This window comes from Oryctolagus cuniculus, unplaced genomic scaffold (assembly GCF_051225735.1).
Source record: "Oryctolagus cuniculus isolate XC-2025 breed Fujian yellow rabbit unplaced genomic scaffold, ASM5122573v1 ptg000037l, whole genome shotgun sequence".
NCBI lineage: Eukaryota > Metazoa > Chordata > Mammalia > Lagomorpha > Leporidae > Oryctolagus > Oryctolagus cuniculus.
Window position 1 is genome coordinate 1,042,295 of NW_028301697.1, and position 24,347 is coordinate 1,066,641.

Consider the following 24,347-nt stretch of genomic DNA (forward strand, 5'->3'; position numbering starts at 1 on the left):
ATGCCTCAGCTGATTTCTGGTTTCTTGAGTGGCAATTTCCTAAATGTTTTCTGGGTCTGAGTTCGTTTTGCCTTCTTCCTTCCCAAATTTTGTTCTGACGCCATACAAACAAGAGTTTGGGCAGAGTAGCTATTATGAAATAAAAAACACAACAAATAGGCATTTGAAGCTTAGAAATCTACAGGTAAAATGACCAAGGTGAGTTTTTGTGTTTTGGAAAATCAAATGGAACACTTTGGCTGAGGTGACAGATATTAATTGCCTCCAAACTGAGTTTCACTGCGATTTTCAGGTTAATTCAGTCAGAATTCCACAGGCAGTCAGCTGGAGCAGAGGATGAATCCAGCTACAGCCGGTTTCCTTGTGACTAATAAGGCCAAATGTCATTATGGATTCTTGCATTTCTTTGGCTTTTTTCTCTGATTTCCTATTTATCATGGTTTGTAATGAATTTTCTGATGTGAGCTTTGGTTTTGAGGCTGCAATATGGAGTTCAGAGCACCGGGGGAATGGTCTTTTTCAAACAGGGCACAGCAGTTGGCCTGCTCCAATTCTGGCTTGCTGTCATTGTTTTGGGTGCCTCAGCCGATATGTGGTTTGTGAGCGGCAATTTGCTAAATGTTTTCTGGGTCTGAGTTGGTTTTGCCTACTTATTCCCAAATTTTGTATTCTGACGCCATAGAAACAAGAGTTTCGGCAGAGTAGCCATTATGAAATAGAAAAACACAACAAATAGGCATTTGAAGCTTAGAAATCTACAGGTAACACGACCAAGGTGAGATTTGTGTTTTGCAAAATCAAATGGAACACTTTGGCTGAGGTGACAGATAGTAATTGCCTCCAAAGTGAGTTTCACTGCGATTTTCAGGTTAATTCAGTCAGAATTCCACAGGCAGTGAGCTGGAGCAGAGGATGAATCCAACTACAGCCGGTTTCCTTGCGACTGAATCAAGCCCAATATCATTATGGATTCTTGCTTTTCTTTTCTTTTTTCTCCTTTTTCTTATTTATCATGGTTTGTAATGAATTTTCTGATGTGAGCTTTGGTTCTGAGGCTGGCATATTGAGTTCAGGGCAGAAGAGGAAGGTTCTTTTTCAAACAGGGCACAGCTGTTGGCTTGCTCTAATTCTGGCTTGCTGTCATTGCTTTGGGTGCCTCAGCTAACTTTTGGTTTCTTGAGCGGCAATTTCCTGAATATTTTCTGGGTCTGAGTTGGTTTTGCTTTCTTCCTTCTGAAATTTTGTATTCTGACGCCAAACAAACAAGAGCTTGGGCAGAGTAGCCATTATGAAATAAAAAACACAACAAATAGGCGTTTGAAGCTTAGAAATCTACAGGTAACATGACCAAGGTGATTTTTTGTGTTTTGGAAAATAAAATGGAACACTTTGGCTGAGGTGACAGGTATTAATTGTCTCCTATATGAGTTTCACTGCTATTTTGAGGTTAATTCAGTCAGAATTCCACAGGCAGTCAACTGGAGGGGTGAATGAATCCGCGAACAGCCGGCTTCCATGTGACTAAATCAAGCCCAATAACATTACGGATTCTTGCATTTCTTTGGCTTTTTTCTCCTTTTTCTTATTTATCATGGTTTCTAATGAATTTTCTGATATGAGCTTTGGTTTTGAGGCTGCAAAATGGAGTTCAGAGAGCAAGAGGAATGTTCTGTTTCAAACAGGGCGCAGCTATTGGCCTGCCTCAATTCTGGCTTGCTTTCATTGTTTGGGATCCTCAGCTGATTTGTGGTTTCTTGAGTGGCAATTTGCTAAATGTTTTCTGGGTCTGAGTTGTTTTTCCCTTCTTCCTTCCCAAATTTTGTATTCTGACGCCATACAAACAAGAGTTTGGGTAGAATAGCCATTATGAAATAAAAAACACAACAAATAGGCATTTGAAGTTTAGAAATCTACAGGTAACACGACCAAGGTGAGTTTTTGTGTTTTGCAAAATAAAATGGAACACTTTAGCTGAGGTGACAAATATTAATTGTCTCCAAAATGAGTTTCACTGCTATTTTGAGGTTAATTCAGTCAAAATTCCATAGGCAGTCAGCTGGAGGGGTGGATGAATCCGGGAGCAGCCGGTTTCCTTGCGACTATATCAAGCCCGATATCATTACGGATTCTTGCATTTCTTTGGCTTTTTTCTCCTTTTTCTTATTTATCATGGTTTGTAATGAATTTTCTGATGTGAGCTTTGGTTCTGAGGCTGGCATATTGAGTTCAGGGTAAAAGAGGAAGGTTCTTTTTCAAACAGGGTACAGCTGTTGGCTTGCTCCAATTCTGGCTTGCTGTCATTGTTGTGGGTGCCTCAGCTGACTTGGTTTCTTGAGTGGCAATTTCCTAAATGTTTTCAGGGTCTGAGTTGGTTTTGCCTTCTTCCTTCCCAAATTTTGTATTCTGACGCCATATAAACAAGAGTTTGTATGATGCAATACAAGCAAGATTTTGGACAGAGTAGCCATTATGAAAGAAAAAAAAAAACACAGCAAATTGACCTTTCAGGATTAGAAATCCATAGGCAACACAACCAAGATGAGATTCTGTGTTTTGGAAAATGACATGGAACGCTTCTGCTGAGGTGACAGATTCTAATTCCCTCCAAATGGAGTGTGAGAGCGATTTTGAGGTGAATTCAATCAGAATTCCAAAGTCAGTCTGTGGAAGGGAGGGAAGAATCTGGAAACAGGCAGTTTCTTTGTGTCTAAATCCTGCCAAATATCACAAAGGACTCTTGCATTTCTTTGGCTTTTTCACATTTCCCTTATTTATCATGGTTTGTAATGAATTTTCTGATGTGAGCTTTGGTTTTGAGGCTGGCATATTGAGTTCAGGGCACAAGAGGAAGGTTCTTTTTCAATCAGGGCACAGCTGTTGGCTTGCTCCACTTCTGGCTTGCTGTCATTGTTTTGGGTGCCTTAGCAGATTTGTGGTTTCTTGTGTGGCAATTTCCTAAATGTTTTCGGGGTCTGAGTTGGTTTTGTCTTCTTCCTTCCCAAATTTTGTATTCTGATGCAATACAAGCAAGATTTTGGACAGAGTAGCCATTATGAAAGAAAAAAAAAAAAAACACAGCAAATTGACCTTTCAGGATTAGAAATCCATAGGCAACACAACCAAGATGAGATTCTGTGTTTTGGAAAATGACATGGAACGCTTCTGCTGAGGGGACAGATTCTAATTCCCTCCAAATGGAGTGTGAGAGCGATTTTGAGGTGAATTCAATCAGAATTCCAAAGTCAGTCTGTGGAAGGGGGGGATGAATCTGGAAACAGCCAGTTTCTTTGTGTCTAAATCCTGCCAAATATCACAAAGGACTCTTGCATTTCTTTGGCTTTTTCACATTTCCCTTATTTATCATGGTTTGTAATGAATTTTCTGATGTGAGCTTTGGTTTTGAGGCTGGCATATTGAGTTCAGGGCACAAGAGGAAGGTTCTTTTTCAATCAGGGCACAGCTGTTGGCTTGCTCCACTTCTGGCTTGCTGTCATTGTTTTGGGTGCCTCAGCCGATTTGTGGTTTCTTGAGTGCCAATTTCCTAAATGTTTTCTGGGTCTGAGTCGGTTTTGCCTTCTTATTCCCAAATTTTGTATTCTGATGCAATACAAGCAAGATTTTGGAGAGTAGCCATTATGAAAGAAAGAAAAAAAAAAAAAAACACAGCGCATTGCCCTTTCAGGATTAGAAATCTACAGGCAACTCGACCAAGATGAGTTTCTGTGTTTTGGAAAATGACATAGAACGCTTCTGCTTAGGGGACAGATTCTAATTCCCTCCCAAATGATTGTGAGTGCGATTTTGAGGTGAATTCAATCAGAATTCCAAAGTCAGTCTGTGGAAGGGGGGGATGAATCTGGAAACATCCAGTTTCCTTGTGTCTAAATCCAGCCAAATATCACAAAGTACTCTTGCATTTCTTTGGCTTTTTTCTCTTTTTTCTTATTTATCATGGTTTGTAATGAATTTTCTGATGTGAGCTTTGTTTTTGAGGCTGGCATATTGAGTTCAGGGCAGAAGAGGATGGTTCTTTTTCAATCAGGGCACAGCTGTTGGCTGGCTGCAGTTCTGGCTTGCTGTCCTTATTTTGAGTACCTCAGCCGATTTGTGGTTTCTTGTGTGGCAATTTCCCAAATGTTTTCTGGGTCTGAGTTGGCTTTGCCTTCTTCCTTCCCAAATTTTGTATTCTGATGCAATGCAAAGAAGAGTTTGTACAGAAAAGCCATTATGAAATAAAAAACACAACAAATAGGCGTTTGAAGCTTAGAAATCTACAGGTAACATGACCAAGGTGAGTTTTTGTGTTTTGGAAAATCAAATGGAACACTTTGGCTGAGGTGACAGATATTAATTGCCTCCAAACTGAGTTTCACTGTGATTTTCAGGTTAATTCAGTCAGAATTCCACAGGCAGTCAGCTGGAGGGGTGGATGAATCCGGGAAGAGCCGGTTTCCTTGCGACTAAATCAAGCCTTATATCATTATGGATTCTTGCATTTTTTTGGCTTTTTTCTCTTTTTTCTTATTTATCATGGTTTGTAATGAATTTTCTGATGTGAGCTTTGGTTTTGAGGCTGGCATATTGAGTTCAGGCACAAGAGGAAGGTTCTTTTTCAATCAGGGCACAGCTGTTGGCTTGCTCCAATTCTGCCTTGCTGTCATTGTTTTGGGTGTCTCAGCTGATTTGTGGTTTCTTGAGTGCCAATTTCCTAAATGTTTTCTGGGTCTGAGTTGGTTTTGCCTACTTATTCCCAAATTTTGTATTCTGATGCAATACAAGCAAGATTTTGGAGAATAGCCATTATGAAAGAAAAAAAAAAAAAACACAGCGCATTGCCCTTTCAGGATTAGAAATCTACAGGCTACACGACCAAGATGAGTTTCTGTGTTTTGGAAAATGACATGTAACCCTTCTGCTGAGGGCACAGATTCTAATTCCCTCCAAATTGAGTGTGAGTGCGATTTTGAGGTGAATTCAATCAGAATTCCAAAGTCAGTCTGTGGAAGGGGGGGATGAATCTGGAAACAGCCAGTTTCCTTGTATCTGAATCCAGCCAAATATCAAAAAGGACTCTTGCATTTCTATGGCTTTTTCACATTTCCCTGATTTATCATGGTTTGTAATGAATTTTCTGATGTGAGCTTGGTTTTGAGGCTGCAATATGGAGTTCAGGGTACTGGAGGACCTGTCTTTTTCAAAGAGGGTACAGTTGTTGGCTTGCTGCAATTCTGGCTTGCTGTCATTGTTTTGGGTTCCTCAGCCAATTTGTGGTTTCCTGTGTGGCAATTTCCTAAATGTTCTCTGGGTCTGAGTTGGCTTTGCCTTCTTCCTTCCCAAATTTTGTATTCTGATGCAATACAAGCGAGATTTTCGACAGAGTAGCCATTATGAAATAAAAAACACAACAAATAGGTGTTTGAAGCATACAAATCTACAGGTAACATGACCAAGCTGTTTTTGTGTTTTGGAAAATGAAATGGAACATTTTGGCTGAGGTGACAGATATTAATTGCCTCCAAACTCAGTTTCACTGCGATTTTCAGGTTAATTCAGTTAATTCAGTTAGGATTCCACAGGCTTGCATTTCTTCAGCTTTTTCACATTTCCCTTATTTATCATGGTTTGTATGAATTTTCTGATGTGAGCTTTGGTTTTGAGGCTGGCATATTGAGTTCAGGGCACAAGAGGAAGGTTCTTTTTCAATCAGGGCACAGCTGTTGGCTTGCTCCACTTCTGGCTTGCTGTCATTGTTTTGGGTGCCTCAGCTGATTTGTGGTTTCTTGTGTGGCAATTTCCTAAATGTTTTCTGGGTCTGAGTTGGTTTTGCCTTCTTCCTTCCCAATTTTTGTATTCTGATGCAATACAAGCAAGATTTTGGACAGAGTAGCCAGTATGAAAGAAAAAAAAAACACAGCAAATTGACCTTTCAGGATTAGAAATCCATAGGCAACACAACCAAGATGAGATTCTGTGTTTTGGAAAATGACATGGAACGCTTCTGCTGAGGGGACAGATTCTAATTCCCTCCAAATGGAGTGTGAGAGCGATTTTGAGGTGAATTCAATCAGAATTCCAAAGTCAGTCTGTGGAAGGGGGGGATGAATCTGGAAACAGCCAGTTTCTTTGTGTCTAAATCCTGCCAAATATCACAAAGGACTCTTGCATTTCTTTGGCTTTTTCACATTTCCCTTATTTATCATGGTTTGTAATGAATTTTCTGATGTGAGCTTTGGTTTTGAGGCTGGCATTTTGAGTTCAGGGCACTGGAGGAATGGTCTTTTTCAAACAGGGCACAGCTGTTGGCCTGCTCCAATTCTGGCTATTGTCTTTGTTTTGGGTGCCTCAGCTGAAATTTGGTTTCTTGAGTTTCACTGCGATTGTCAGGTTAATTCAGTCAGAATTCCACAGGCAGTCAGCAGGAGTGGTGGATGAATCTGGGAACAGCAGGTTTCCTTGCAACTAAATCAAACCCAATATCATTATGGATTCTTGCATTTCTTTGGCTTTTTTCTCTTTTTTCTTATTTATCATGGTTTGTAATGAATTTTCTGATGTGAGCTTTGGTTTTGAGGCTGCAATATGGAGTTCAGGGCACAAGAGGATGGTTCTTTTTCAATCAGGGCACAGCTGTTGGCTTGCTCCAATTCTGGCTTGCTGTCATTGTTTTGAGTGCCTCAGCCGATTTGTGGTTTCTTGTGTGGCAATTTCCCAAATGTTTTCAGGGTCTGAGTTGGCTTTGCCTTCTTCCTTCCCAAATTTTGTATTCTGATGCAATGCAAAGAAGAGTTTGGACAGAGTAGCCATTACGAAAGAAAAAACACAACTAATAGGCGTTTGAAGCTTAGAAATCTACAAGTAACACTACCAAGGTGAGTTTTTGTGTTTTGGAAAATCAAATGGAACACTTTGGCTGAGGTGACAGATATTAATTGCCTCCAAACTGAGTTTCACTATGATTTTCAGGTTAATTCAGTCAGAATTCCACAGGCAGTCAGCTAGAGGGGTAGATGAATCCAGGAACAGCCGGTTTCCTAGCGACTAAATCAAGCCCTATATCATTATGGATTCTTGCATTTCTTTGGCTTTTTTCTCTTTTTTCTTATTTATCATGGTTTTAATGAATTTTCTGATGTGAGCTTTGGTTTTGAGGCTGGCATATTGAGTTCAGGGCACAAGAGGAAGGTTCTTTTTCAATCAGGGCACAGCTGTTGGCTTGCTCCTCTTCTGGCTTGCTGTCATTGTTTTGGGTGCCTCAGTGACTTTTGGCTTCTTGAGCGGCAATTTCCTAAATGTTTTCTGGGTCTGATTTGGTGTTGCCTTCTTCCTTCTGAAATTTTGTATTCTGATGCAATACAAACAAGAGTTTGGACAGAGTAGCCATTATGAAATAAAAAACACAACAAATAGGATGTTGAAACTTAGACATCTACAGGTAAAACAACCAAGGTGAGTTTTTCTGTTTTGGAAAATCAAATGGAACACTTTGGCTGAGGTGACAGATATTAATTGCCTCCAAACTGAGTTTCACTGCGATTTTCAGGTTAATTCAGTCAGAATTCCACAGGCCGTCAGCTTGAGGGGCGAATGAATCCGGGAACAGCCGGTTTCCTTGCGACTAAATCAAGCCCAATATAATTAGGGATTCTTGCATTTCTTTGGCTTTTTTCTCATTTTTCTTATGTATCATGGTTTGTAATGAATTTTCTGATGTGAGCTTTGGTTTTGAGGCTGGCATATTGAGTTCAGGGCACAAGAGGAAGGTTCTTTTTCAATCAGGGCACAGCTGTTGGCGTGCTCCAATTCTGGCTTGCTGTCATTGTTTTGGGTGCCTCAGCTGACTTTTGGTTTCTTGAGTGGAAATTTCCTAAATGTTTTCTGGGTCTGAGTTGGTTTTGCCTTCTCCCTTTTGAAATTTTGCATTCTGACACAATACAAACAAGAGTTTGGGCACAGTAGCCATTATGAAATAAACAACACAACAAATTGCGTTTGAAGCTTAGCAATCTGCAGGTAGCATGACCAAGGTGAGTTTTTGTGTATTGGAAAATAAAATGGAACACTTTGGCTGAGGTGACAGATAGTAATTGCCTCCAAACCGAGTTTCACTGCGATTTTCATGTTAATTCAGTCAGAAACCACAGACACTCAGCTGGGAGTTGTTGATGAATCTGCAACCAGCCAGCAATAAGAGAATAAATCAAGCCCAATATCACTAAGAACTCCTGCATTTCTTTGGATTTTTTCTGATTTTTCTTATTTATCATGGTCTGTAATGAATTTTCTGATGTGAGCTTTGGTTTTGAGGCTGGCATATTGAGTTCAGGGCACAAGAGGAAGGTTCTTTTTCAATCAGGGCACAGCTGTTGGCATGTTCCAATTCTGGCATCCTGACATTTTTTTGGGTGCCTCAGCTGATTTGTGATTTCTTGAGCGGCAATTTCCTAAATGTTTTCTGGGTCTGAGTTGGTTTTGCCTTCTTCCTTCCCAAATTTTGTATTCTGACACAATACAAACAAGAGTTTGGCCAGAGCAGCCATTATGAAATGAAAAACACTACACATAGGTGTTTGAAGCTTAGAAATCTACAGATAACACGACCAAGGTGAGTTTTTGTGTTATGGAAAATAAAATGGAACACTTTGGCTGAGGTGACAGATATTAATTGCCTCCAATCTGAGTTTCACTGCGATTTTCAGGTGAATTCAGTCAGAATTCCACAGGTAGTCAGCTGGAGGGGTGGATGAATCCGGGAACAGCCCGTTTCCTTGCGCCTAAATCCAGCTCAATATCATTATGGATTCTTGCATTTCTTGGCTTTTTTCTCATTTTTCTTATGTATCGTGGTTTGTAATGAATTTCCTGATGTCAGCTTTGGTTTTGAGGCTGGAATATGGAGTTCAGGGTCCCGGAAGAATGGCCTTTTTCAATCAGGACTCAGCTGATTGCCTCCTCCAATTCTGGCTTGCTGTCATGGTTTTGGGTGCCTCAGCTGACTTTTGGTTTCTTGAGTGGCAATTTCCTAAATGTTTTCTGTGTCTGAGTTGGCTTTGCCTTCTACCTTCCCAAATTTTGTATGTGATGCAATACAAGGAAGATTTTGGACAGAGTAGCCATTATGAAATAAAAAACACAACAAATAGGCGTTTGAAGCTTGGAAATCTATAGGTAACATGACCAAAGTGAGTTTTTTTGTTTTGGAAAATAAAATGGAACACTTTGGCTGAGGTGACAGATATTAATTGTCTCCAAACCGAATTTCACTGCCATTTTGAGGTGAATTCAGTCAGAATCCCTATTCACTCAGCTGGGAGTTGTGGATGAATCTGGAAACAGCTGTTTACTTAGGAATAAATCAAGCCCAATATCACTAAGAAAACTTGCATTTCTTTGGCTTTTTTCTGATTTTTCCTATTTATCATGGTTTGAAAAGAATTTTTTGATGTGAGCTTTGGTTTTGTGGCTGGCATATTGAGTTTAGGGCACAAGAGGAAGGTTCTTTTTCAATCAGGGCACAGCTGTTGCCGTGCTCCAATTCTGCTTGCTGTCATTGTTTTGGGTGCCTCAGCTGATTTGTGGATTCTTTTTCTGCAGTTTCCTAAATGTTTTCTGGTTCTGATCGGATTTGCCTTCTTATTCCCAAATTTTGTATTCTGACGCAATACAAGCAAGATTTTGGACAGAGTAGCGATTATGAAAGAAAAAAAAAACACAGTAAATTGCCCTTTCAGGATTAGAAATCTACAGGCAACACGACCAAGATGAGTTTCTGTGTTTTGGAAATTCACATGGAACACTTCTGCTGAGGGGACAGATACTAATTCCCTCCAAATTGAGTGTGAGTGCGATTTTGAGGTGAATTGAGTCAGAATTCCAAAGTCAGTCTGTGGAAGGGGGGGATGAATCCAGAAACAGCCTCTTTCCTTCTGTCTAAATCCAGCCAAATACCACAAAGGACTCTTGAATTACTTTGGCTTTCTCAGATTTCCCTTATTTATCATTTTTTGTAATGATTATTTTTTGTGAGCTTTGGTTTTGAGGCTGGAATATGGAGTTCAGGGCACTGGATTAATGGTTTTGTTCAATCAGGGCACAGCTGTTGGCTTGCTCCAATTCTGGCTTGCTGTCATTGTTTTGGGTGCCTCAGCCGATTTGTGGTTTCTTGAGCGGTAATTTGCTAAATATTTTCTGGGTCTGAGTCGGTTTTACCTTCTTCCTTCCCAAATTTTGTATTCTGATGCAATACAAGCAAGATTTTGACAGAGTAGCCATTATGAAAGAAAAAATAACACAGCAAATTGCCCTTTCAGGATTAGAAATCTACAGGCAACTCGACCAAGATGAGTTTCTGTGTTTTGGAAAATGACATGATACCCTTCTGCTGAGGGGACAGATCCTAATTCCCTCCAAATTGAGTGTGAGTGCGATTTTGAGGTGAATTCAATCAGAATTCCAAAGTCTGTCTGTGGAAGGGGGTATGAATCTGGGAACAGCCAGTTTCCTTGTGTCTGAATCCAACCAAATTTCACAAAGGACTCCTGCATTTCTTTGGCTTTTTCACATTTCCCTTATTTATCATGGTTTGTAATGAATTTTCTGCTGTGAGCTTTGGTTTTGAGGCTGGAATATGGAGTTCAGGGCACAGGAGGAATGGTCTTTTTCAAACAGGGCACAGTTGTCGCCTTGCTCCCATTTTGCCTTGCTGTCATTGTTTTGGGTGCCTCAGCTGACTTTTGGTTTCTTGAGCGGCAATTTCCTAAATGTTTTATGGGTCTGAGTTGGTTTTGGCTTCTTCCTTCCCAAATTTTGTATTCTGCCACAATACAAACAAGAGTTTGGGCACGGTAGCCATTATGAAATAAAAAACACAACAAATAGGTGTTTGAAGCTTAGAAATCTACAGGTAACACGACCAAGGTGAGTTTTTGTGTTTTGGAAAATAAAATGGAAACTTTGGCTGAGGTGACAGATATTAATTGCCTCCAAACTGAGTTTCACTGCAATTTTCAGGTGAATTCAATCAGAATTCCACAGGCAGTCAGCTGGAGGGGTGGATGAATCCGGGAACAGCCGGTTTCCTTGCAACTAAATCAAGCCCAATATCATTATGGATTCTTGCATTTCTTTGGCTTTTTTCTCATTTTTCTTATTTATCATGGTCTGTAATGAATTTTCTGATGTGAGCTTTGGTTTTGAGGCTTGAATATGGAGTTCAGGCACTGGATTAATGGTCTTTTTCAATCAGGGCACAGCTGTTGGCTTGCTCAAGTTCTGGATTGCTGTCATTTTTTTGGTGCCTCAGCTGAGTTTAGGTTTCTTGAGCGGCATTTTCCTAAATGTTTTCTGAGTCTCAGTTGGATTTGCCTTCTTCCTTCCCAAATTTTGTATTCTGACGCAATATAAACAAGAGTTTGGACAGAGTAGCCATTATGAAATAAACAACACAACAAATATGCATTTGAAGCTTAGAAATCTACAGGTAACACGACCAAGGTGAGTTTTTGTGTTTTGGAAAATCAAATGGAACACTTTGGCTGAGGTGACAGATAGTAATTGCCTCCAAACCGAGTTTCACTGCGATTTTCATGTTAATTCAGTCAGAAACCACAGACACTCAGCTGGGAGGTATGGATGAATCTGGAAACAGCCATTAAGAAGGGAATGATTCAAGCCCAATATCACTAAGAACTCCTGAATTTCTTTGGATTTTTTAGGATTTTTCTTATTTTTCATGGTTTGTAATAAATTTTCTGATGTGAGCTTTGGTTTTGAACCTGCAAGATGGAGTTCAGGGCACCGGAGGAATGGTCTTTTTCAATCAGGTAACAGCTGTTGGCTTACTCCAATTCTGTCTTCCTTTCAAGGTTTTGGGTGCCTCAGTGTCCTTCAGTTTCTTGAGCGGCAATTTCCTAAATGTTTTCTGAATCTCAGTTGGTTTTGCCTTCTTCCTTCCCAAATTTTGTATTCTGACGCAATACAAACAAGAATTTGGACAGAGTAGCCATTTTGAAATAAACAACACAGCAAATAGGCATTTGAAGCTTAGAAATCTACAGGTAACATGACCAAGGTGAGGTTTTGTGTTTTGGAAAATCAAATGAAACACTTTCGCTGAGGTGACAGATATTAATTGCCTCCAAACTGAGCTTCACTGCGATTTTCAGGTTAATTCAGTCAGAATTCCACAGGCAGTCAGCTGGAGTGGTGGATGAATCCGGGAACAGCCGGTTTCCTTGTGTCTAAATCCAGCCAAATATCACAAAGGACTCTTGCATTTCTTTGTTTTTTTCACATTTCCCTTATTTATCCTGGTTTGTAATGAATTTTCTGATGTGAGCTTTGCTTTTGAGGCGGCAATATGGAGTTCAGGGCACCGGAAGAATGGTCTTTTTCAAACAGGGCAGAGCTGTTGGCTTGCTCCACTTCTGGCTTGCTGTCATTGTTTTGGGTGTCTCAGCTGACTTTTGGTTTCTTGAACGGCATTTTCCTAAATGATTATTGGGTCTGAGTTGATTTTGCCTTCTTTCTTCCCAAATTTTGTATTCTGATGCAATACAAACAAGAGTTTGTTTACAGTAGCCATTATGAAATAAGCAACAAAACAAATAGGCGTTTGAAGCTTATACATCTACAGGTAACACGACCAAGGTGAGTTTTTGTGTTTTGGAAAATACAATGGAACACTTTGGCTGAGGTGACAGATATTAATTGCCTCCAAACTGAGTTTCACTGTGATTTTCAGGTTAATTCAGTCAGAATTCCACAGGCAGTCAGCTGGAGGGGTGGATGAATCCGGGAACAGCCGGTTTCCTTATGACTAAATCAAGCCCAATATCATTATGGACTCTTGCAATTCTTTGGCTTTTTTCTCATTTTTCTTATTTATCATGGTTTGTAATGAATTTTCTGATGTGATCTTTGGTTTTGAGACTGCAATATGGAGTTCAGGGCACTGGATTAATGGTCTTTTTCAATCAGGGCACAGCTGTTGGCTTGCTCAAGTTCTGGCTTGCTTTCATTGTTTTTGGTGCCTCAGCTGACTTTTGGTTTCTTGAGCGGAAATTCGGTAAATGTTTTCTGAGTCTCAGTTGGTTTTGCCTGCTTTCTTCCCAAATTTTGTATTCTGACACAATACAAACAAGAGTTTGGACAGAGTAGCCATTATGAAATAAAAAACACAACAAATAGGCGTTTGAAGCTTAGAAATCTACAGGCAACATGACCAAGGTGAGATTTTGTGTTTTGGAAAATAAAATGGAACACTTTGGCTGTGGTGACAGATATTAACTGCCTCCATTCAGCTTAATTCAGTCAGAATTCCACAGTCAGTCAGCTGGATGGGTGGATGAATCCGGTAATAGCCGGTTTCCTTGTGACTAAATAAAGTCCAATATCATTATGGATTCTTGCATTTCTTTGGCTTTTTTCTCATTTTTCTTATTTATCATGGTTTGTAATGAATTTTCTGATGTGAGCTTTGGTTTTTAGGCTGGCATATTGAGTTGAGGTCACAAAAGGAAGGAACTTTTTCAATCAGGGCACAGCTGTTGGGTTGCTCCAATTCTGGCTTGCTGTCATTGGTTTGGGTGCCTCAGCCGAGTTGTGGTTTCTTGAGTGGCAATTTCCTAAATGTTTTCTGGGTCTCAGTTGGTTTTGCCTTCTTCCTTCCCAAATTTTCTATTCTGACGCAATACAAACAAGAGTTTGGACAGAGTAGCCATTATGAAATTAAAAACACAACAAATAGGCATTTGAAGCTACAGGTAACACGACCAAGGTGAGATTTTGTGTTTTGGAAAATCAAATGGAACACTTTGGCTGAGGTGACAGATAGTAATTGCCTCCAAACTGAGTTTCACTGCAATTTTCAGGTAAATTCAGTCGGAATTCCACAGGCAGTCAGCTGGAGGGGTGGATGCATCCGGGAACATCTGGTTTCCTTGTGACTAAATCAAGGCCAATATCATTATGGATTCTTGCATTGCTTTGGATTTTTCTCATTTTTCTTTTGTATCATGGTTTGTAATGAATTTTCTGATGTGAGCTTTGGTTTTGAGGCTGGCATATTGAGTTCAGGGCACAAGAGGATGGTTCTATTTCAAACAGGGCACAGCTGTTGGCTTGCTCCAATTCTAGCTTGCTGTCATTGTTTTGGGTGCCTCAGCTGATTTTGGTTTCTTGAGCGGCAATTTCCTAAATGTTTTCGGGGTCTGAGTTGGTTTTGCCTTCTTCCTTCCCAAATTTTGTATTCTGAGGCAATACAAACAAGAGTTTTGACAGAGTAGCCATTATGAAATAAAAAACACAACAAATAGGCGTTTGAAGCTTATACATCTACAGGTAACAAGACCAAGTGAGTTTTTGTGTTTTGGAAAATAAAGTGGAGCACTTTGGCTGAGGTGACAGATAGTAATTGCCTCCAAACTGATTGTCACTGCGATTTTCAGGTTAATTCAGTCAGAATTCCACAGGCAGTCAGCTGGAGGGGGGGATGAATCTTGGACGAGCCGATTTCCTTGCGACTAAATCAAGCCCAATATCATTATGGATTCTTGCATTTCTTTGGCTTTTTCTCATTTTTCTTATTTATCATGGTTTGTAATGAATTTTCTGATGTGAGCTTTGGTTTTAAGCTGGCATATTGAGTTCAGGGCACAAGAGGAGGGTTGTTTTTCAATCAGGGCACAGCTGTTGGGTTGCTCCAATTCTGGCTTGCTGTCATTGTTTTGGGTGCCTCAGCTGATTTGTGGATTCTTGAGTGGCAATTTCCTAAATGTTTTCTGGGTCTGAGTTACTTTTGCCTTCTTATTCCTAAATTTTGTATTCTGATGCAATACAAGCAAGATTTTGACAGAGTAGCCATTATGAAAGAAAAAAAAAACAAAGGAAATTGGCCTTTCAGGATTAGAACTGTACAGGCAACACAATCAAGATGAGTTTCTTTGTTTTGGATAGTGACATGGACCCCTTCTGCTGAGGGGACAGATACTAATTTCCTCCAAATTGAGTGTGAGTGCAATTTTGAGGTGAATTCAATCAGAATTCCAAAGTCAGTCTCTTTAAGGGTGGGATGAGTCCTGAAACAGCCAGTTTCCTTGTGTCTAAATCCAGCCAAATATCACAAAGGACTCTTGCATTTCTTTGGCTTTTTCACATTTCCCTTATTTATCATGGTTTGTTATGAATTTTCTGATGTGAGCTTTGGTTTTGAGGCTGCAAAATGGATTTCAGGGTACAAGAGAATGGTTCTTTTTCAATCAGGGCACAGCTGTTGGCTTGCTCCAATTCTGTCTTGCTGTCATTGTTCTGCATGCCTCAGCTTACTTTTGGTTCCTTGAGCAGTAATTTCCTAAATATTTTCTGGGTCTGAGTTGGTTTTGCCTTCTTCCTTCCCAAATTTTGTATTCTGATGCAATACAAACAAGAGTTTGGACAGAGTAGCTATTATGAAATAAAAAGTGCAACAAATAGGCGTTTGAAGCTCAGAAATCTACAGGTAACACGACCAAGGTGAGTTTTTGTGTTTTGGAAAAGAAAATGGAACACTTTGGCTGAGGTGACAGATATTAATTGCCTCCAAACTGAGTTTCCCTGCGATTTTCAGGTTAATTCCATCAGAATTCCACAGGCATTCAGCTGCAGGGGTGGATGAATCCAGGAACAGCCGGTTTCCTTGCGACTAAATCAAGCCCAATATCATTATGGATTCTTGCATTTCTTTGGCTTTTTCTCATTTCTCTTATGTATCATGGTTTGCAATAAATTTTCTGATGTGAGCTCTGGTTTTAAGGCTGGCATATTGGGTTCAGGGAACAAGAGGATGCTTCTTTTCAATCAGGGCACAGCTGTTGTCCTCCTCCAATTCTGGCTTGCTGTCAATGTTTTGAGTGCTTCAGCAAATTTGTGGATTCTAGTGTGTCAATTTACTAGATGTTTTTTGGGTCTGTGTTGGTTTTGCCTTCTTCCTTCCCAAATTTTGTATTCTGATGCAATACAAACAAGAGTTTGGACAGAGTAGGTATTATGAAATAAAAAACACAACAAATAGGCGTTTGAGGCTTAGAAATCTACAGGTAACACGACCAAGGTGAGTTTTTGTGTTTTGGAAAATCAAATGGAACACTTTGGCTGAGGTGACAGATATTAATTGCCTCCAAACTGAGTTTCACTGTGATTTTCAGGTTAATTCAGTCAGAATACCACAGGCAGTCAGCTGCAGGGGTGGATGAATCCTGGAACAGCCTGTTTCCTTCGAGTGAATCAAGCCCAATATCATAATGGATTCTTGCATTTCTTTGGCCTTTTTCTTATTTTTCTTATTTATCATGGTTTGTAATGAATTTTCTGAGGTGAGCTTTGGTTTTGAAGCTGCAATATGGAGTTCAGGATCCGGGGGAATGGTCTTTTTCCTTTTTTTTTTTTTTCTTGACAGGCAGAGTGGACAGTGAGAGAGAGAGACAGGGAGAAATTTCTTCCTTTGCCGTTGGTTCACCCTCCAATGGCCGCCGCGGCCAGTGTGCTGCGGCGGGCGCACCGCGCTGATCCGATTGCAGGAACCAGGAGCCAGGTGCTTTTCCTGGTCTCCCATGGGGTGCAGTGCCCCAGCACTTGGGCCATCCTCCACTGCACTCCCTGGCCACAGCAGAGGGCTGGCCTGGAAGAGGGGCAACCGGGACAGAATCCGCACCCAGACCGGGACTAGAACCTGGTGTGCTGGGGCCGCTAGGTGGAGGATTAGCTTAATGAGCCGCGGAGCCGGCTGGGAATGCTCTTTTTCAAACAGGGCACAGCTCTTGGCCTGCTCCAATTCTGGCTTGCTGTCATTGTTTTGGGAGCCTCAGACGATTTGTGGTTTCTTGAGTGGCAATATCCTAAATGTTTTCTGCGTCTGAGTTGGTTTTGCCTTCTTCCTTCCCAAATTTTGTATTCTGCCACAATACAAACAAGAGTTTGGGCAGAGTAGCCATTTTGTAATGAAAAACACAGCAAATAGGCGTTTGAAGCTTAGAAATCTACAGGTAACACGACCAAGGTGAGTTTTTGTGTTTTGGAAAATCAAATGGAACACTTTGCCTGAGGAGACAGATATTAATTGCCTCCAAACTGAGTTTCACTGCGATTTTCAGGTGAATTCAGTCAGAATTCCACAGGCAATCAGCAGGAGCGGTGGATGAATCCGGGAATAGCCGGTTTCCTGGCGACTAAATCCAGCCCAATATCATTATGGATTCTTGCATTTCTTTCGCTTTTTTCTCATTTTTCTTATTTATCATGGTTTGTAATGAATTTTTTCATGTGAGCTTTGGTTTTGAGGCTGGCATATTGAGTTCAGGTCACCAGAGGAAGGTTCTTTTTCAATCAGGGCACAGCTGTTGGCATGCTCCAATTCTGGCTTGCTGTCATTGTTTTGGGTGCCTCAGCTCTCTTTTCGTTTCTTGAGTGGCAATTTACTAAATGTTTTCTGGATCTTAGTTGGTTTTGCCTTCTTCCTTCCCAAATATTGTATTCTGACACGATACAACCAATAGTTTGGACAGAGTTGCCATTATGAATTAAAAAACATTACAAATAGGCCTTTGAAGCTTAGAAATCTACAGGTAACATAACCAAGGTGAGTTTTTATGTTTTGGAAAATCAAATGGAATACTTTGGCTGAGGTCACAGATATATATTGCCTCCAAAGTGAGTTTCACTGTGATTTTCTGGTTAATTCAGTCAGAATTCCACAGGCAGTCAGCAGGAGTGGTGGATGAATCTGGGAACAGCCGGTTTCCTTGCGACTAAATCAAGCCCAATATCATTATGGATTCTTGCATTTCTTTGGCTTTTTTCTCATTTTACTTATTTATCATGGTTTGTAATGAATTTTCTGATGTGAGCTTTGGTTTTGAGGCTGGCATATGGAGTTCAGGGTACCGGAGGAATACTCTTTTTCAAACAGGGCATAGCTGTTGGCCTGCTCCAAATCTGGCTTGCTGTCATTACTTTGGGTGCCTCAGCTGAATTTTGGTTTCTTGAGCGGCAATTTCCTAAATGTTTGCTGGGTCTGAGTTGGTTTTGCCTTCTTCCTTCCCAAATTTTCTTTTCTGATGGCATGCAAACAAGAGTTTCGGCAGAGTAGCCATTATGAAATAAAAAACACTACAAATATGCGTTTAAAGCTTAGAAATCTACAGGTAACACGACCAAGGTGAGTTTTTGTGTTTTAGAAAATCAAATGGAACACTTTGGCTGAGGTTACAGATAGTAATTGCCTCCAAACTGAGTTTCACTGCGATTTTCAGGTGAATTCCGTCAGAATTCCACAGGCAGTCCGCTGGAGGGGTGGATGAATCCGGGAACAGCCGGTTTCCTTGTGACGAAATCAAGCTGAATATCATTATGGATTCTTGCATTTCTTTGGCTTTTTTCTCCTTTTTCTTATTTATCATGGTTTGTGATGAATTTTCTGATGTGAGCTTTGGTTTTGAGGCTGGCATATGGAGTTCAGGGCACAAGAGGAATGGTCTTTTTCAAACAGGGCACAGCTGTTGGCCTGCTCCAATTCTTGCTTCCCGTCATTGTTTTGGGTGCCGCGGCTGACTTCAGGTGAATTCAGTCACAATTCCACAGGCAGTCAGCTGTAGGGGTGGATGAATCTGGGCACAGCCGGTATCCTTGCGAATAAATCCAGCCCAATATCATTATGGGTTTTCTGGGTCTGAGTTGGTTTTGCTGTCTGCCTTCCCAAATTATCTTTTCTGATGCCATACAAACAAGAGTTTGGGCAGAGTAGCCATTATGAAATAAAAACCACAAGAAATAGGATTTTGAAGCTTAGAAATCTACAGGTAGCACGACCATGATGAGTTTTTGTGTTTTGGAACATAAAATGGAACGCTTTGGCTGAGGTGACAGATATTAATTGCTACCAAACTGAGTTTCACTGCGATTTTCAGGTTAATTCAGTCAGAATTCCACAGGCAGTCAGCTGGAGGGGTGGATGAATCTGGGAACAGCCGGTTTCCATGCGAATAAAACAAGCCTAATATCATTATGGATTCTTGCATTTCTTTGGCTTTTTTCTCATTTTTTATTTATCAAGGTTTGTAATGAATTTTCTGATGTGAGATTTGGTTTTGAGGCTGCAATATGCAGTTCAGGGCACCGGAGGAATATCCTTTTTCAAACAGGGCACAGCTGTTGGCCTGCTCGAATTCTGGCTTGCTGTCATTGTTTTAAGTGCCTCAGCTGACTTTTGGTTTCTTGAGCAGCAATTTCCTGCATGTTTTCAGGGTCTGAGTTGGTTTTGCCTTCTTCCTTCCCAAATTTTGTATTCTGACGCCATACAAACAAGAGTTTGGGCAGAGCAGCCATTTTGTAATGAAAAACACAGCAAATAGGCATTTGAAGCTTAGAAATCTACAGGTAACATGACCAAGGTGAGGTTTTGTGTTTTGGAAAATCAAATGGAACACGTTGGCTGAGGTGACAGATATAAATTGCCTCCAAACTGAGTTTCACTGCGATTTTCAGGTGAATTCAGTCACAATTCCACAGGCAGTCAGCTGGAGGGGTGGATGAACTGGGAACAGCCGGTATCCTTGCGAATAAATCCAGCCCAATATCATTATGGATTCTTGCATTTCTTTGTCTTTTTTCTCATTTGTCTTATTTATCATGGTTTGTAATGAATTTTCTGATGTCAGCTTTGGTTTTGAAGCTGCAATATGGAGTTCAGGGCACCGGAGGAATGGCCTTTTTCCATCAGGGCACAGCTGTTGGCTTGCTCCAATTCTGGCTTGCTGTCATTATTTTGGGAGCCTCAGCTGACTTTTGGTTTCTTGAGTGGAAATTTCCTAAATGTTTTCTGGGTCTGAGTTGGTTTTGCCTTCTTCCTTCCCAAATGTTGTATTCTGACGCCATACAAACAAGAGTTTGGACAGAGTAGCCATTATGGAATGAAAAACACAACCAATAGGCGTTTGAAGCTTAGAAATCTACAGGTAACACGACCAAGGTGAGTTTTTGTGTTTTGGAAAATGAAATGGAACACTTTGGCTAGGTGACAGATATTAATTGCCTCCAAACTGAGTTTCACTGCGATATTCAGGTTAATTCAGTCAGAATTCCACAGGGAGTCACCTGGAGGGGTAGATGAATCCGGGAACAGCCGGTTTCCTTGCGACTAAATCAAGCCCAATATCATTATGGATTCTTGCATTTCTTTGGCTCTTATTTTTCTTATTTATCATGGTTTGTAATGAATTTTCTGATGTGCGCTTTGGTTTTTAGGCTGGCGTATGGAGTTCAGGGCACAAGAGGAATGGCATTTTCAATCAGGGCATAAGTGTTGGCTTGCTCCAATTCTGGCTTGCTGTCATTGTTTTGGGTGCCTCAGCCGATTTGTGGTTTCTTGAGCGGCATTTTCCTAAATGTTTTCTGGGTCTGAGTTGGTTTTTCCTTCTTCCTTCCCAAATGTTGTATTCTGATGCAATATAAACAAGAGTTTGGTCAAAGTAGCCATTATGAAATAAAAAACACAACAAACAAGCATTTCAAGGTTATACATGTACAGAAAACACGACCAAGGTGAGTTTTTGTGTTTTGGAAAATCAAATGGAACACTTTGACTGAGGTGACAGATATTAATTGCCTCCAAACTGAGTTTCACTGCGATGTTCAGGTTAATTCAGTCGAATTCCACAGGTAGCCAGATGGAGGGGTGGATGAATCTGGGAACAGCCGGTTTCCTTGCGACTGAATCAAGCCCAATATCATTATGGATTCTTGCATTTCTTTGGCTTTTTTCTCATTTTTCTTATTTATCATGGTTTGTAATGAATTTTCTGATGTGAGCTTTGGTTTTGAGTCTGCAAGATGGAGTTCAGGGCACCGGAGGAATGGCCATATTCAATCAGGGCACAGACCTTTGCTTGCTCCAATTCTGGCTTACTGTCATTGGTTTGGGTGCCTCAGCTGAGTTTGCTTTCTTGAGCGGCAAGTTCCTAAATGTTTTCTGGGTCTGAGTTGGTTTTGCCTTCTTCCTTCAAATGTTGCTTCTGACGCAATACAAACAAGAGTTTAGACAGAGTAGCCATTATGAAATAAAAAACACAACAAATAGTCATTTGAAGCTTAGACATCTACTGGTAACATGACCAAGGTGAGTTTTTGTGTTTTGGAATATAAAATGGAACACTTTGGCTGTGGTGACAGATATTAATTGCCTCCAAACTGAGTTTCACTGTGATTTTCAGGTTAATTCAGTCAGAATTCCACAGGCAGTCAGCTGGAGGGGTGGATGAATCTGGGAACAACCGGTTTCCTTGTGCCTAATCAAACCTAATATCATTATGGAATCTTGCATTTCTTTGGATTTATTCTCATTTTTCTTATTTATCATGGTGTGTAATGAATTTTCTGATGTGAGCTTTGGTTTTGGGTCTGGAAGATGGAGTTCAGGGCAGAAGAGGATGGTTCTTTTTCAATCAGGGCACAGCTCTTTGCTTGCTCCAATTCTGGTTTAATGTAATTGGTTTGGGTACCTCAGCTGACTTTGGTTTCTTGAGCGGCAATTTCCTAAATGTTTTCTGGGTCTGAGTTGGTTTTGCCTTCTTCCTTCCCAAATTTTGTATTCTGACGCCATACAAACAAGAGGTTGGACAGAGTAGCCATTATGAAATAAAAAAAAAACACAAGAAATAGGAGTTTGAAGCTTAGAAATCTACAGGTAACACGACCAAGGTGAGATTTTGTGTTTTGGAAAATCAAATGGAACACTTTGGCTGAGGTGACACATACTAATTGCCTCCAAACTGAGTTTCACTGCGATTTTCAGGTTAATTCTGTCAGAATTCCACAGGCAGTCAGCTGGAGGGGTGGATGAATACGGGAAAGATGGTTTCCTTGCGACTAAATCAAGCCCAATATCATTGTGGATTCTTGCATTTCTTTGGCTTTTTTCTCATCTTTCTTATTTATCATGGTTTGTAATAAATTTTCGGATGTGAGCTTTGGTTTTGAGGCTGGCATTTTGAGTTCAGGGTAACAGAGGAATGGTCTTTTTCAAACAGGGCACAGCTGCTGGCCTGCTCCAATTCTGGCTTGCTGTCATTTTTTTGGGTGCCTCAGCCGATTATTGGTCTTTTGAGCAACAATTTACTACATGTTTTCTGGGCCTGAATTGGTTTTACCTTCTTCCTTCCCAAATTTTGTATTCTGACGCAATACAAACAAGAGTTTCGGCAGAGTAGCCATTATGAAATAAAAAACACAACAAATAGTCATTTGAAGCTTAGAAATCGACAGGTAACATGAGCAAGGTGAGTTTTTGTGTTTTCGAAAATAAAATGGAACACTTTGGCTGAGGTGACAGATATTAATTGCCTCCAAATTGAGTTTCACTGCAATTTTCAGGTGAATTCAGTCAGAATTCCACAGGCAGTCAGCTGGAGGGGTGGATGAATCTGGGAATAGCCGGTTTCCTTGCGATTGAATCAAGCCCAATATCATTATAGATTCTTGCATTTCTTTGGCTTTTTTCTTATTTTTCTTATTTATCATGGTTTGTAATGAATTTTCTGATGTGAGCTTTATTTTGAGGCTGCAATATAGACTTCAGTGCAGAAGAGAATGGTTCTTTTTCAATCAGGGCACACCTCTTTGCTTGCTCCAATCTGAATTAATGTCATTGCTTTGGGTACCTCTGCTGACTTTTGGTTTCTTGAGCGCCAATTTCCTAAATGATTTCTGGGTGTGAGTTGGTTTTGCCTTCTTCCTTCCCAAATGTTGTATTCTGATGCAATACAAACAAGAGTTTGGTTAAAGTAGCCATTATGAAATAAAAAACACAACAAATAGTCGTTTGAAGCTTAGAACTCTACAGGTAACACGACCAAGGTGAGTTTTTGTGTTTTGGAAAAGAAAATGGAACACTTTGGCTGAGGTGACAGATATTAATTGCCTCCAATCTGAGTTTCACTGTGATTTTCAGGTTAATTCAGTCGGAATACCACAGGCAGTCAGCTGCAGGGGTGGATGAATCCTGGAACAGCCTGTTTCCTTCGAGTGAATCAAGCCCAATATCATTATGGATTCTTGCATTTTTTGGCTTTTTTCTCCGTTTTCTTATTTATCATGGTTTGTAATGAATTTTCTGATGTGAGCTTTGGTTTTGAGGCTGGCATATTGAGTTCAGGGCACCGGAGGAATGGTCTTTTTCAAACAGGGCACAGCTGTTGGCCTGCTCCAATTCTGTCTTGCTGTCATTGTTTTAAGTACCTCAGCCGATTTGTGGTTTCTTGAGCGGAAATTTTAAATGTTTTCTGGACAGAGTAGCCATTATGAAATAAAAAATACAACAAATAGGCGTTTGAAGCTTAGAAATCTACAGGTAACATGAGCAAGGTGAGTGTTTGTGTTTTAGATTATAAAATGGTCTGAGGTGACAGATATTAATTGCCTCCAAACTGAGTTTCACTGCGATTTTCAGGTTAATTCTGTCAGAATTCCACAGGCAGTCCGCTGGAGGGGTGGATGAATCCAGGAACAGCCGGTTTCCTTGCGACTAACTCAAAGACAATATCATTATGGATTCTTGCATTTGTTTGGCTTTTTTCTCATTTTTCTTATTTATCATGGTTTGTAATGCATTTTCTGATGTCAGCTTTGGTTTTGAGGCTGCAATATAGAGTTCAGGGCACCGGGGCAATGGTCTTTTTCAAACACGGCACAGCTATTGGCCTGCTACAATTCTGGCTTGCTGTCATTGTTTTGAGTGCCTCAGCCGATTAGTGGTTCTTGAGCGGCCATTTCCAAAATGTTTTCTGGGTCTGAGTTGGTTTTGCCTTCTTCCTTCCCAAATGTTGTATTCTGACACAATACAAACAAGAGTTTGGGCAGAGTAGCTATTATGAAATAAAAAACACAACAAATAGGCGTTTGAAGCTCAGAAATCTACAGGTAACAGGACAAGATGAGGTTTTGTGTTTTGGCAAATAAAATGGAACACTTTGGCTGAGGTGACAGATATTAATGGCCTCCAAACTGAGTTTCACTGCGATATTCAGGTTAATTCAGTCAGAATTCCACAGGCAGTCAGCTCGAGGGGTGGATGAATCTGGGAACAGCCGGTTTCCTTGCGACTAAATCAAGCCCAATATCATTATGGATTCTAGCATTTCTTTGGCTTTTTTCTCATTTTTCTTATTTATCATGGTTTGTAATGAATTTTCTGATGTGAGCTTTGGTTTTGAGGCTGCAATATGGAGTTCAGGGCACAAGAGGAAGGTTATTTTTCAAAAAGGGCACAGCTGTTGACTTGCTCCAATTCTGCCTTGCTGTCATTGTTTTGGGTGCCTTAGCTGACT

The 24,347-nt window shown here is 40.4% G+C and overlaps 1 long non-coding RNA gene across 1 annotated transcript in view; it reads left to right on the forward strand.

The window, feature by feature from the left end:
- Positions 1 to 16,050: 16,050 nt before the first annotated feature.
- The window catches only part of LOC149119064 (uncharacterized), a 128,406-nt gene continuing 120,109 nt past the window's right edge, over positions 16,051 to 24,347 (forward strand). The window contains exon 1 of the long non-coding RNA XR_016228822.1: positions 16,051 to 16,084. This is a non-coding gene — a long non-coding RNA (uncharacterized LOC149119064). The remainder of the gene's footprint in view (positions 16,085 to 24,347) is intronic.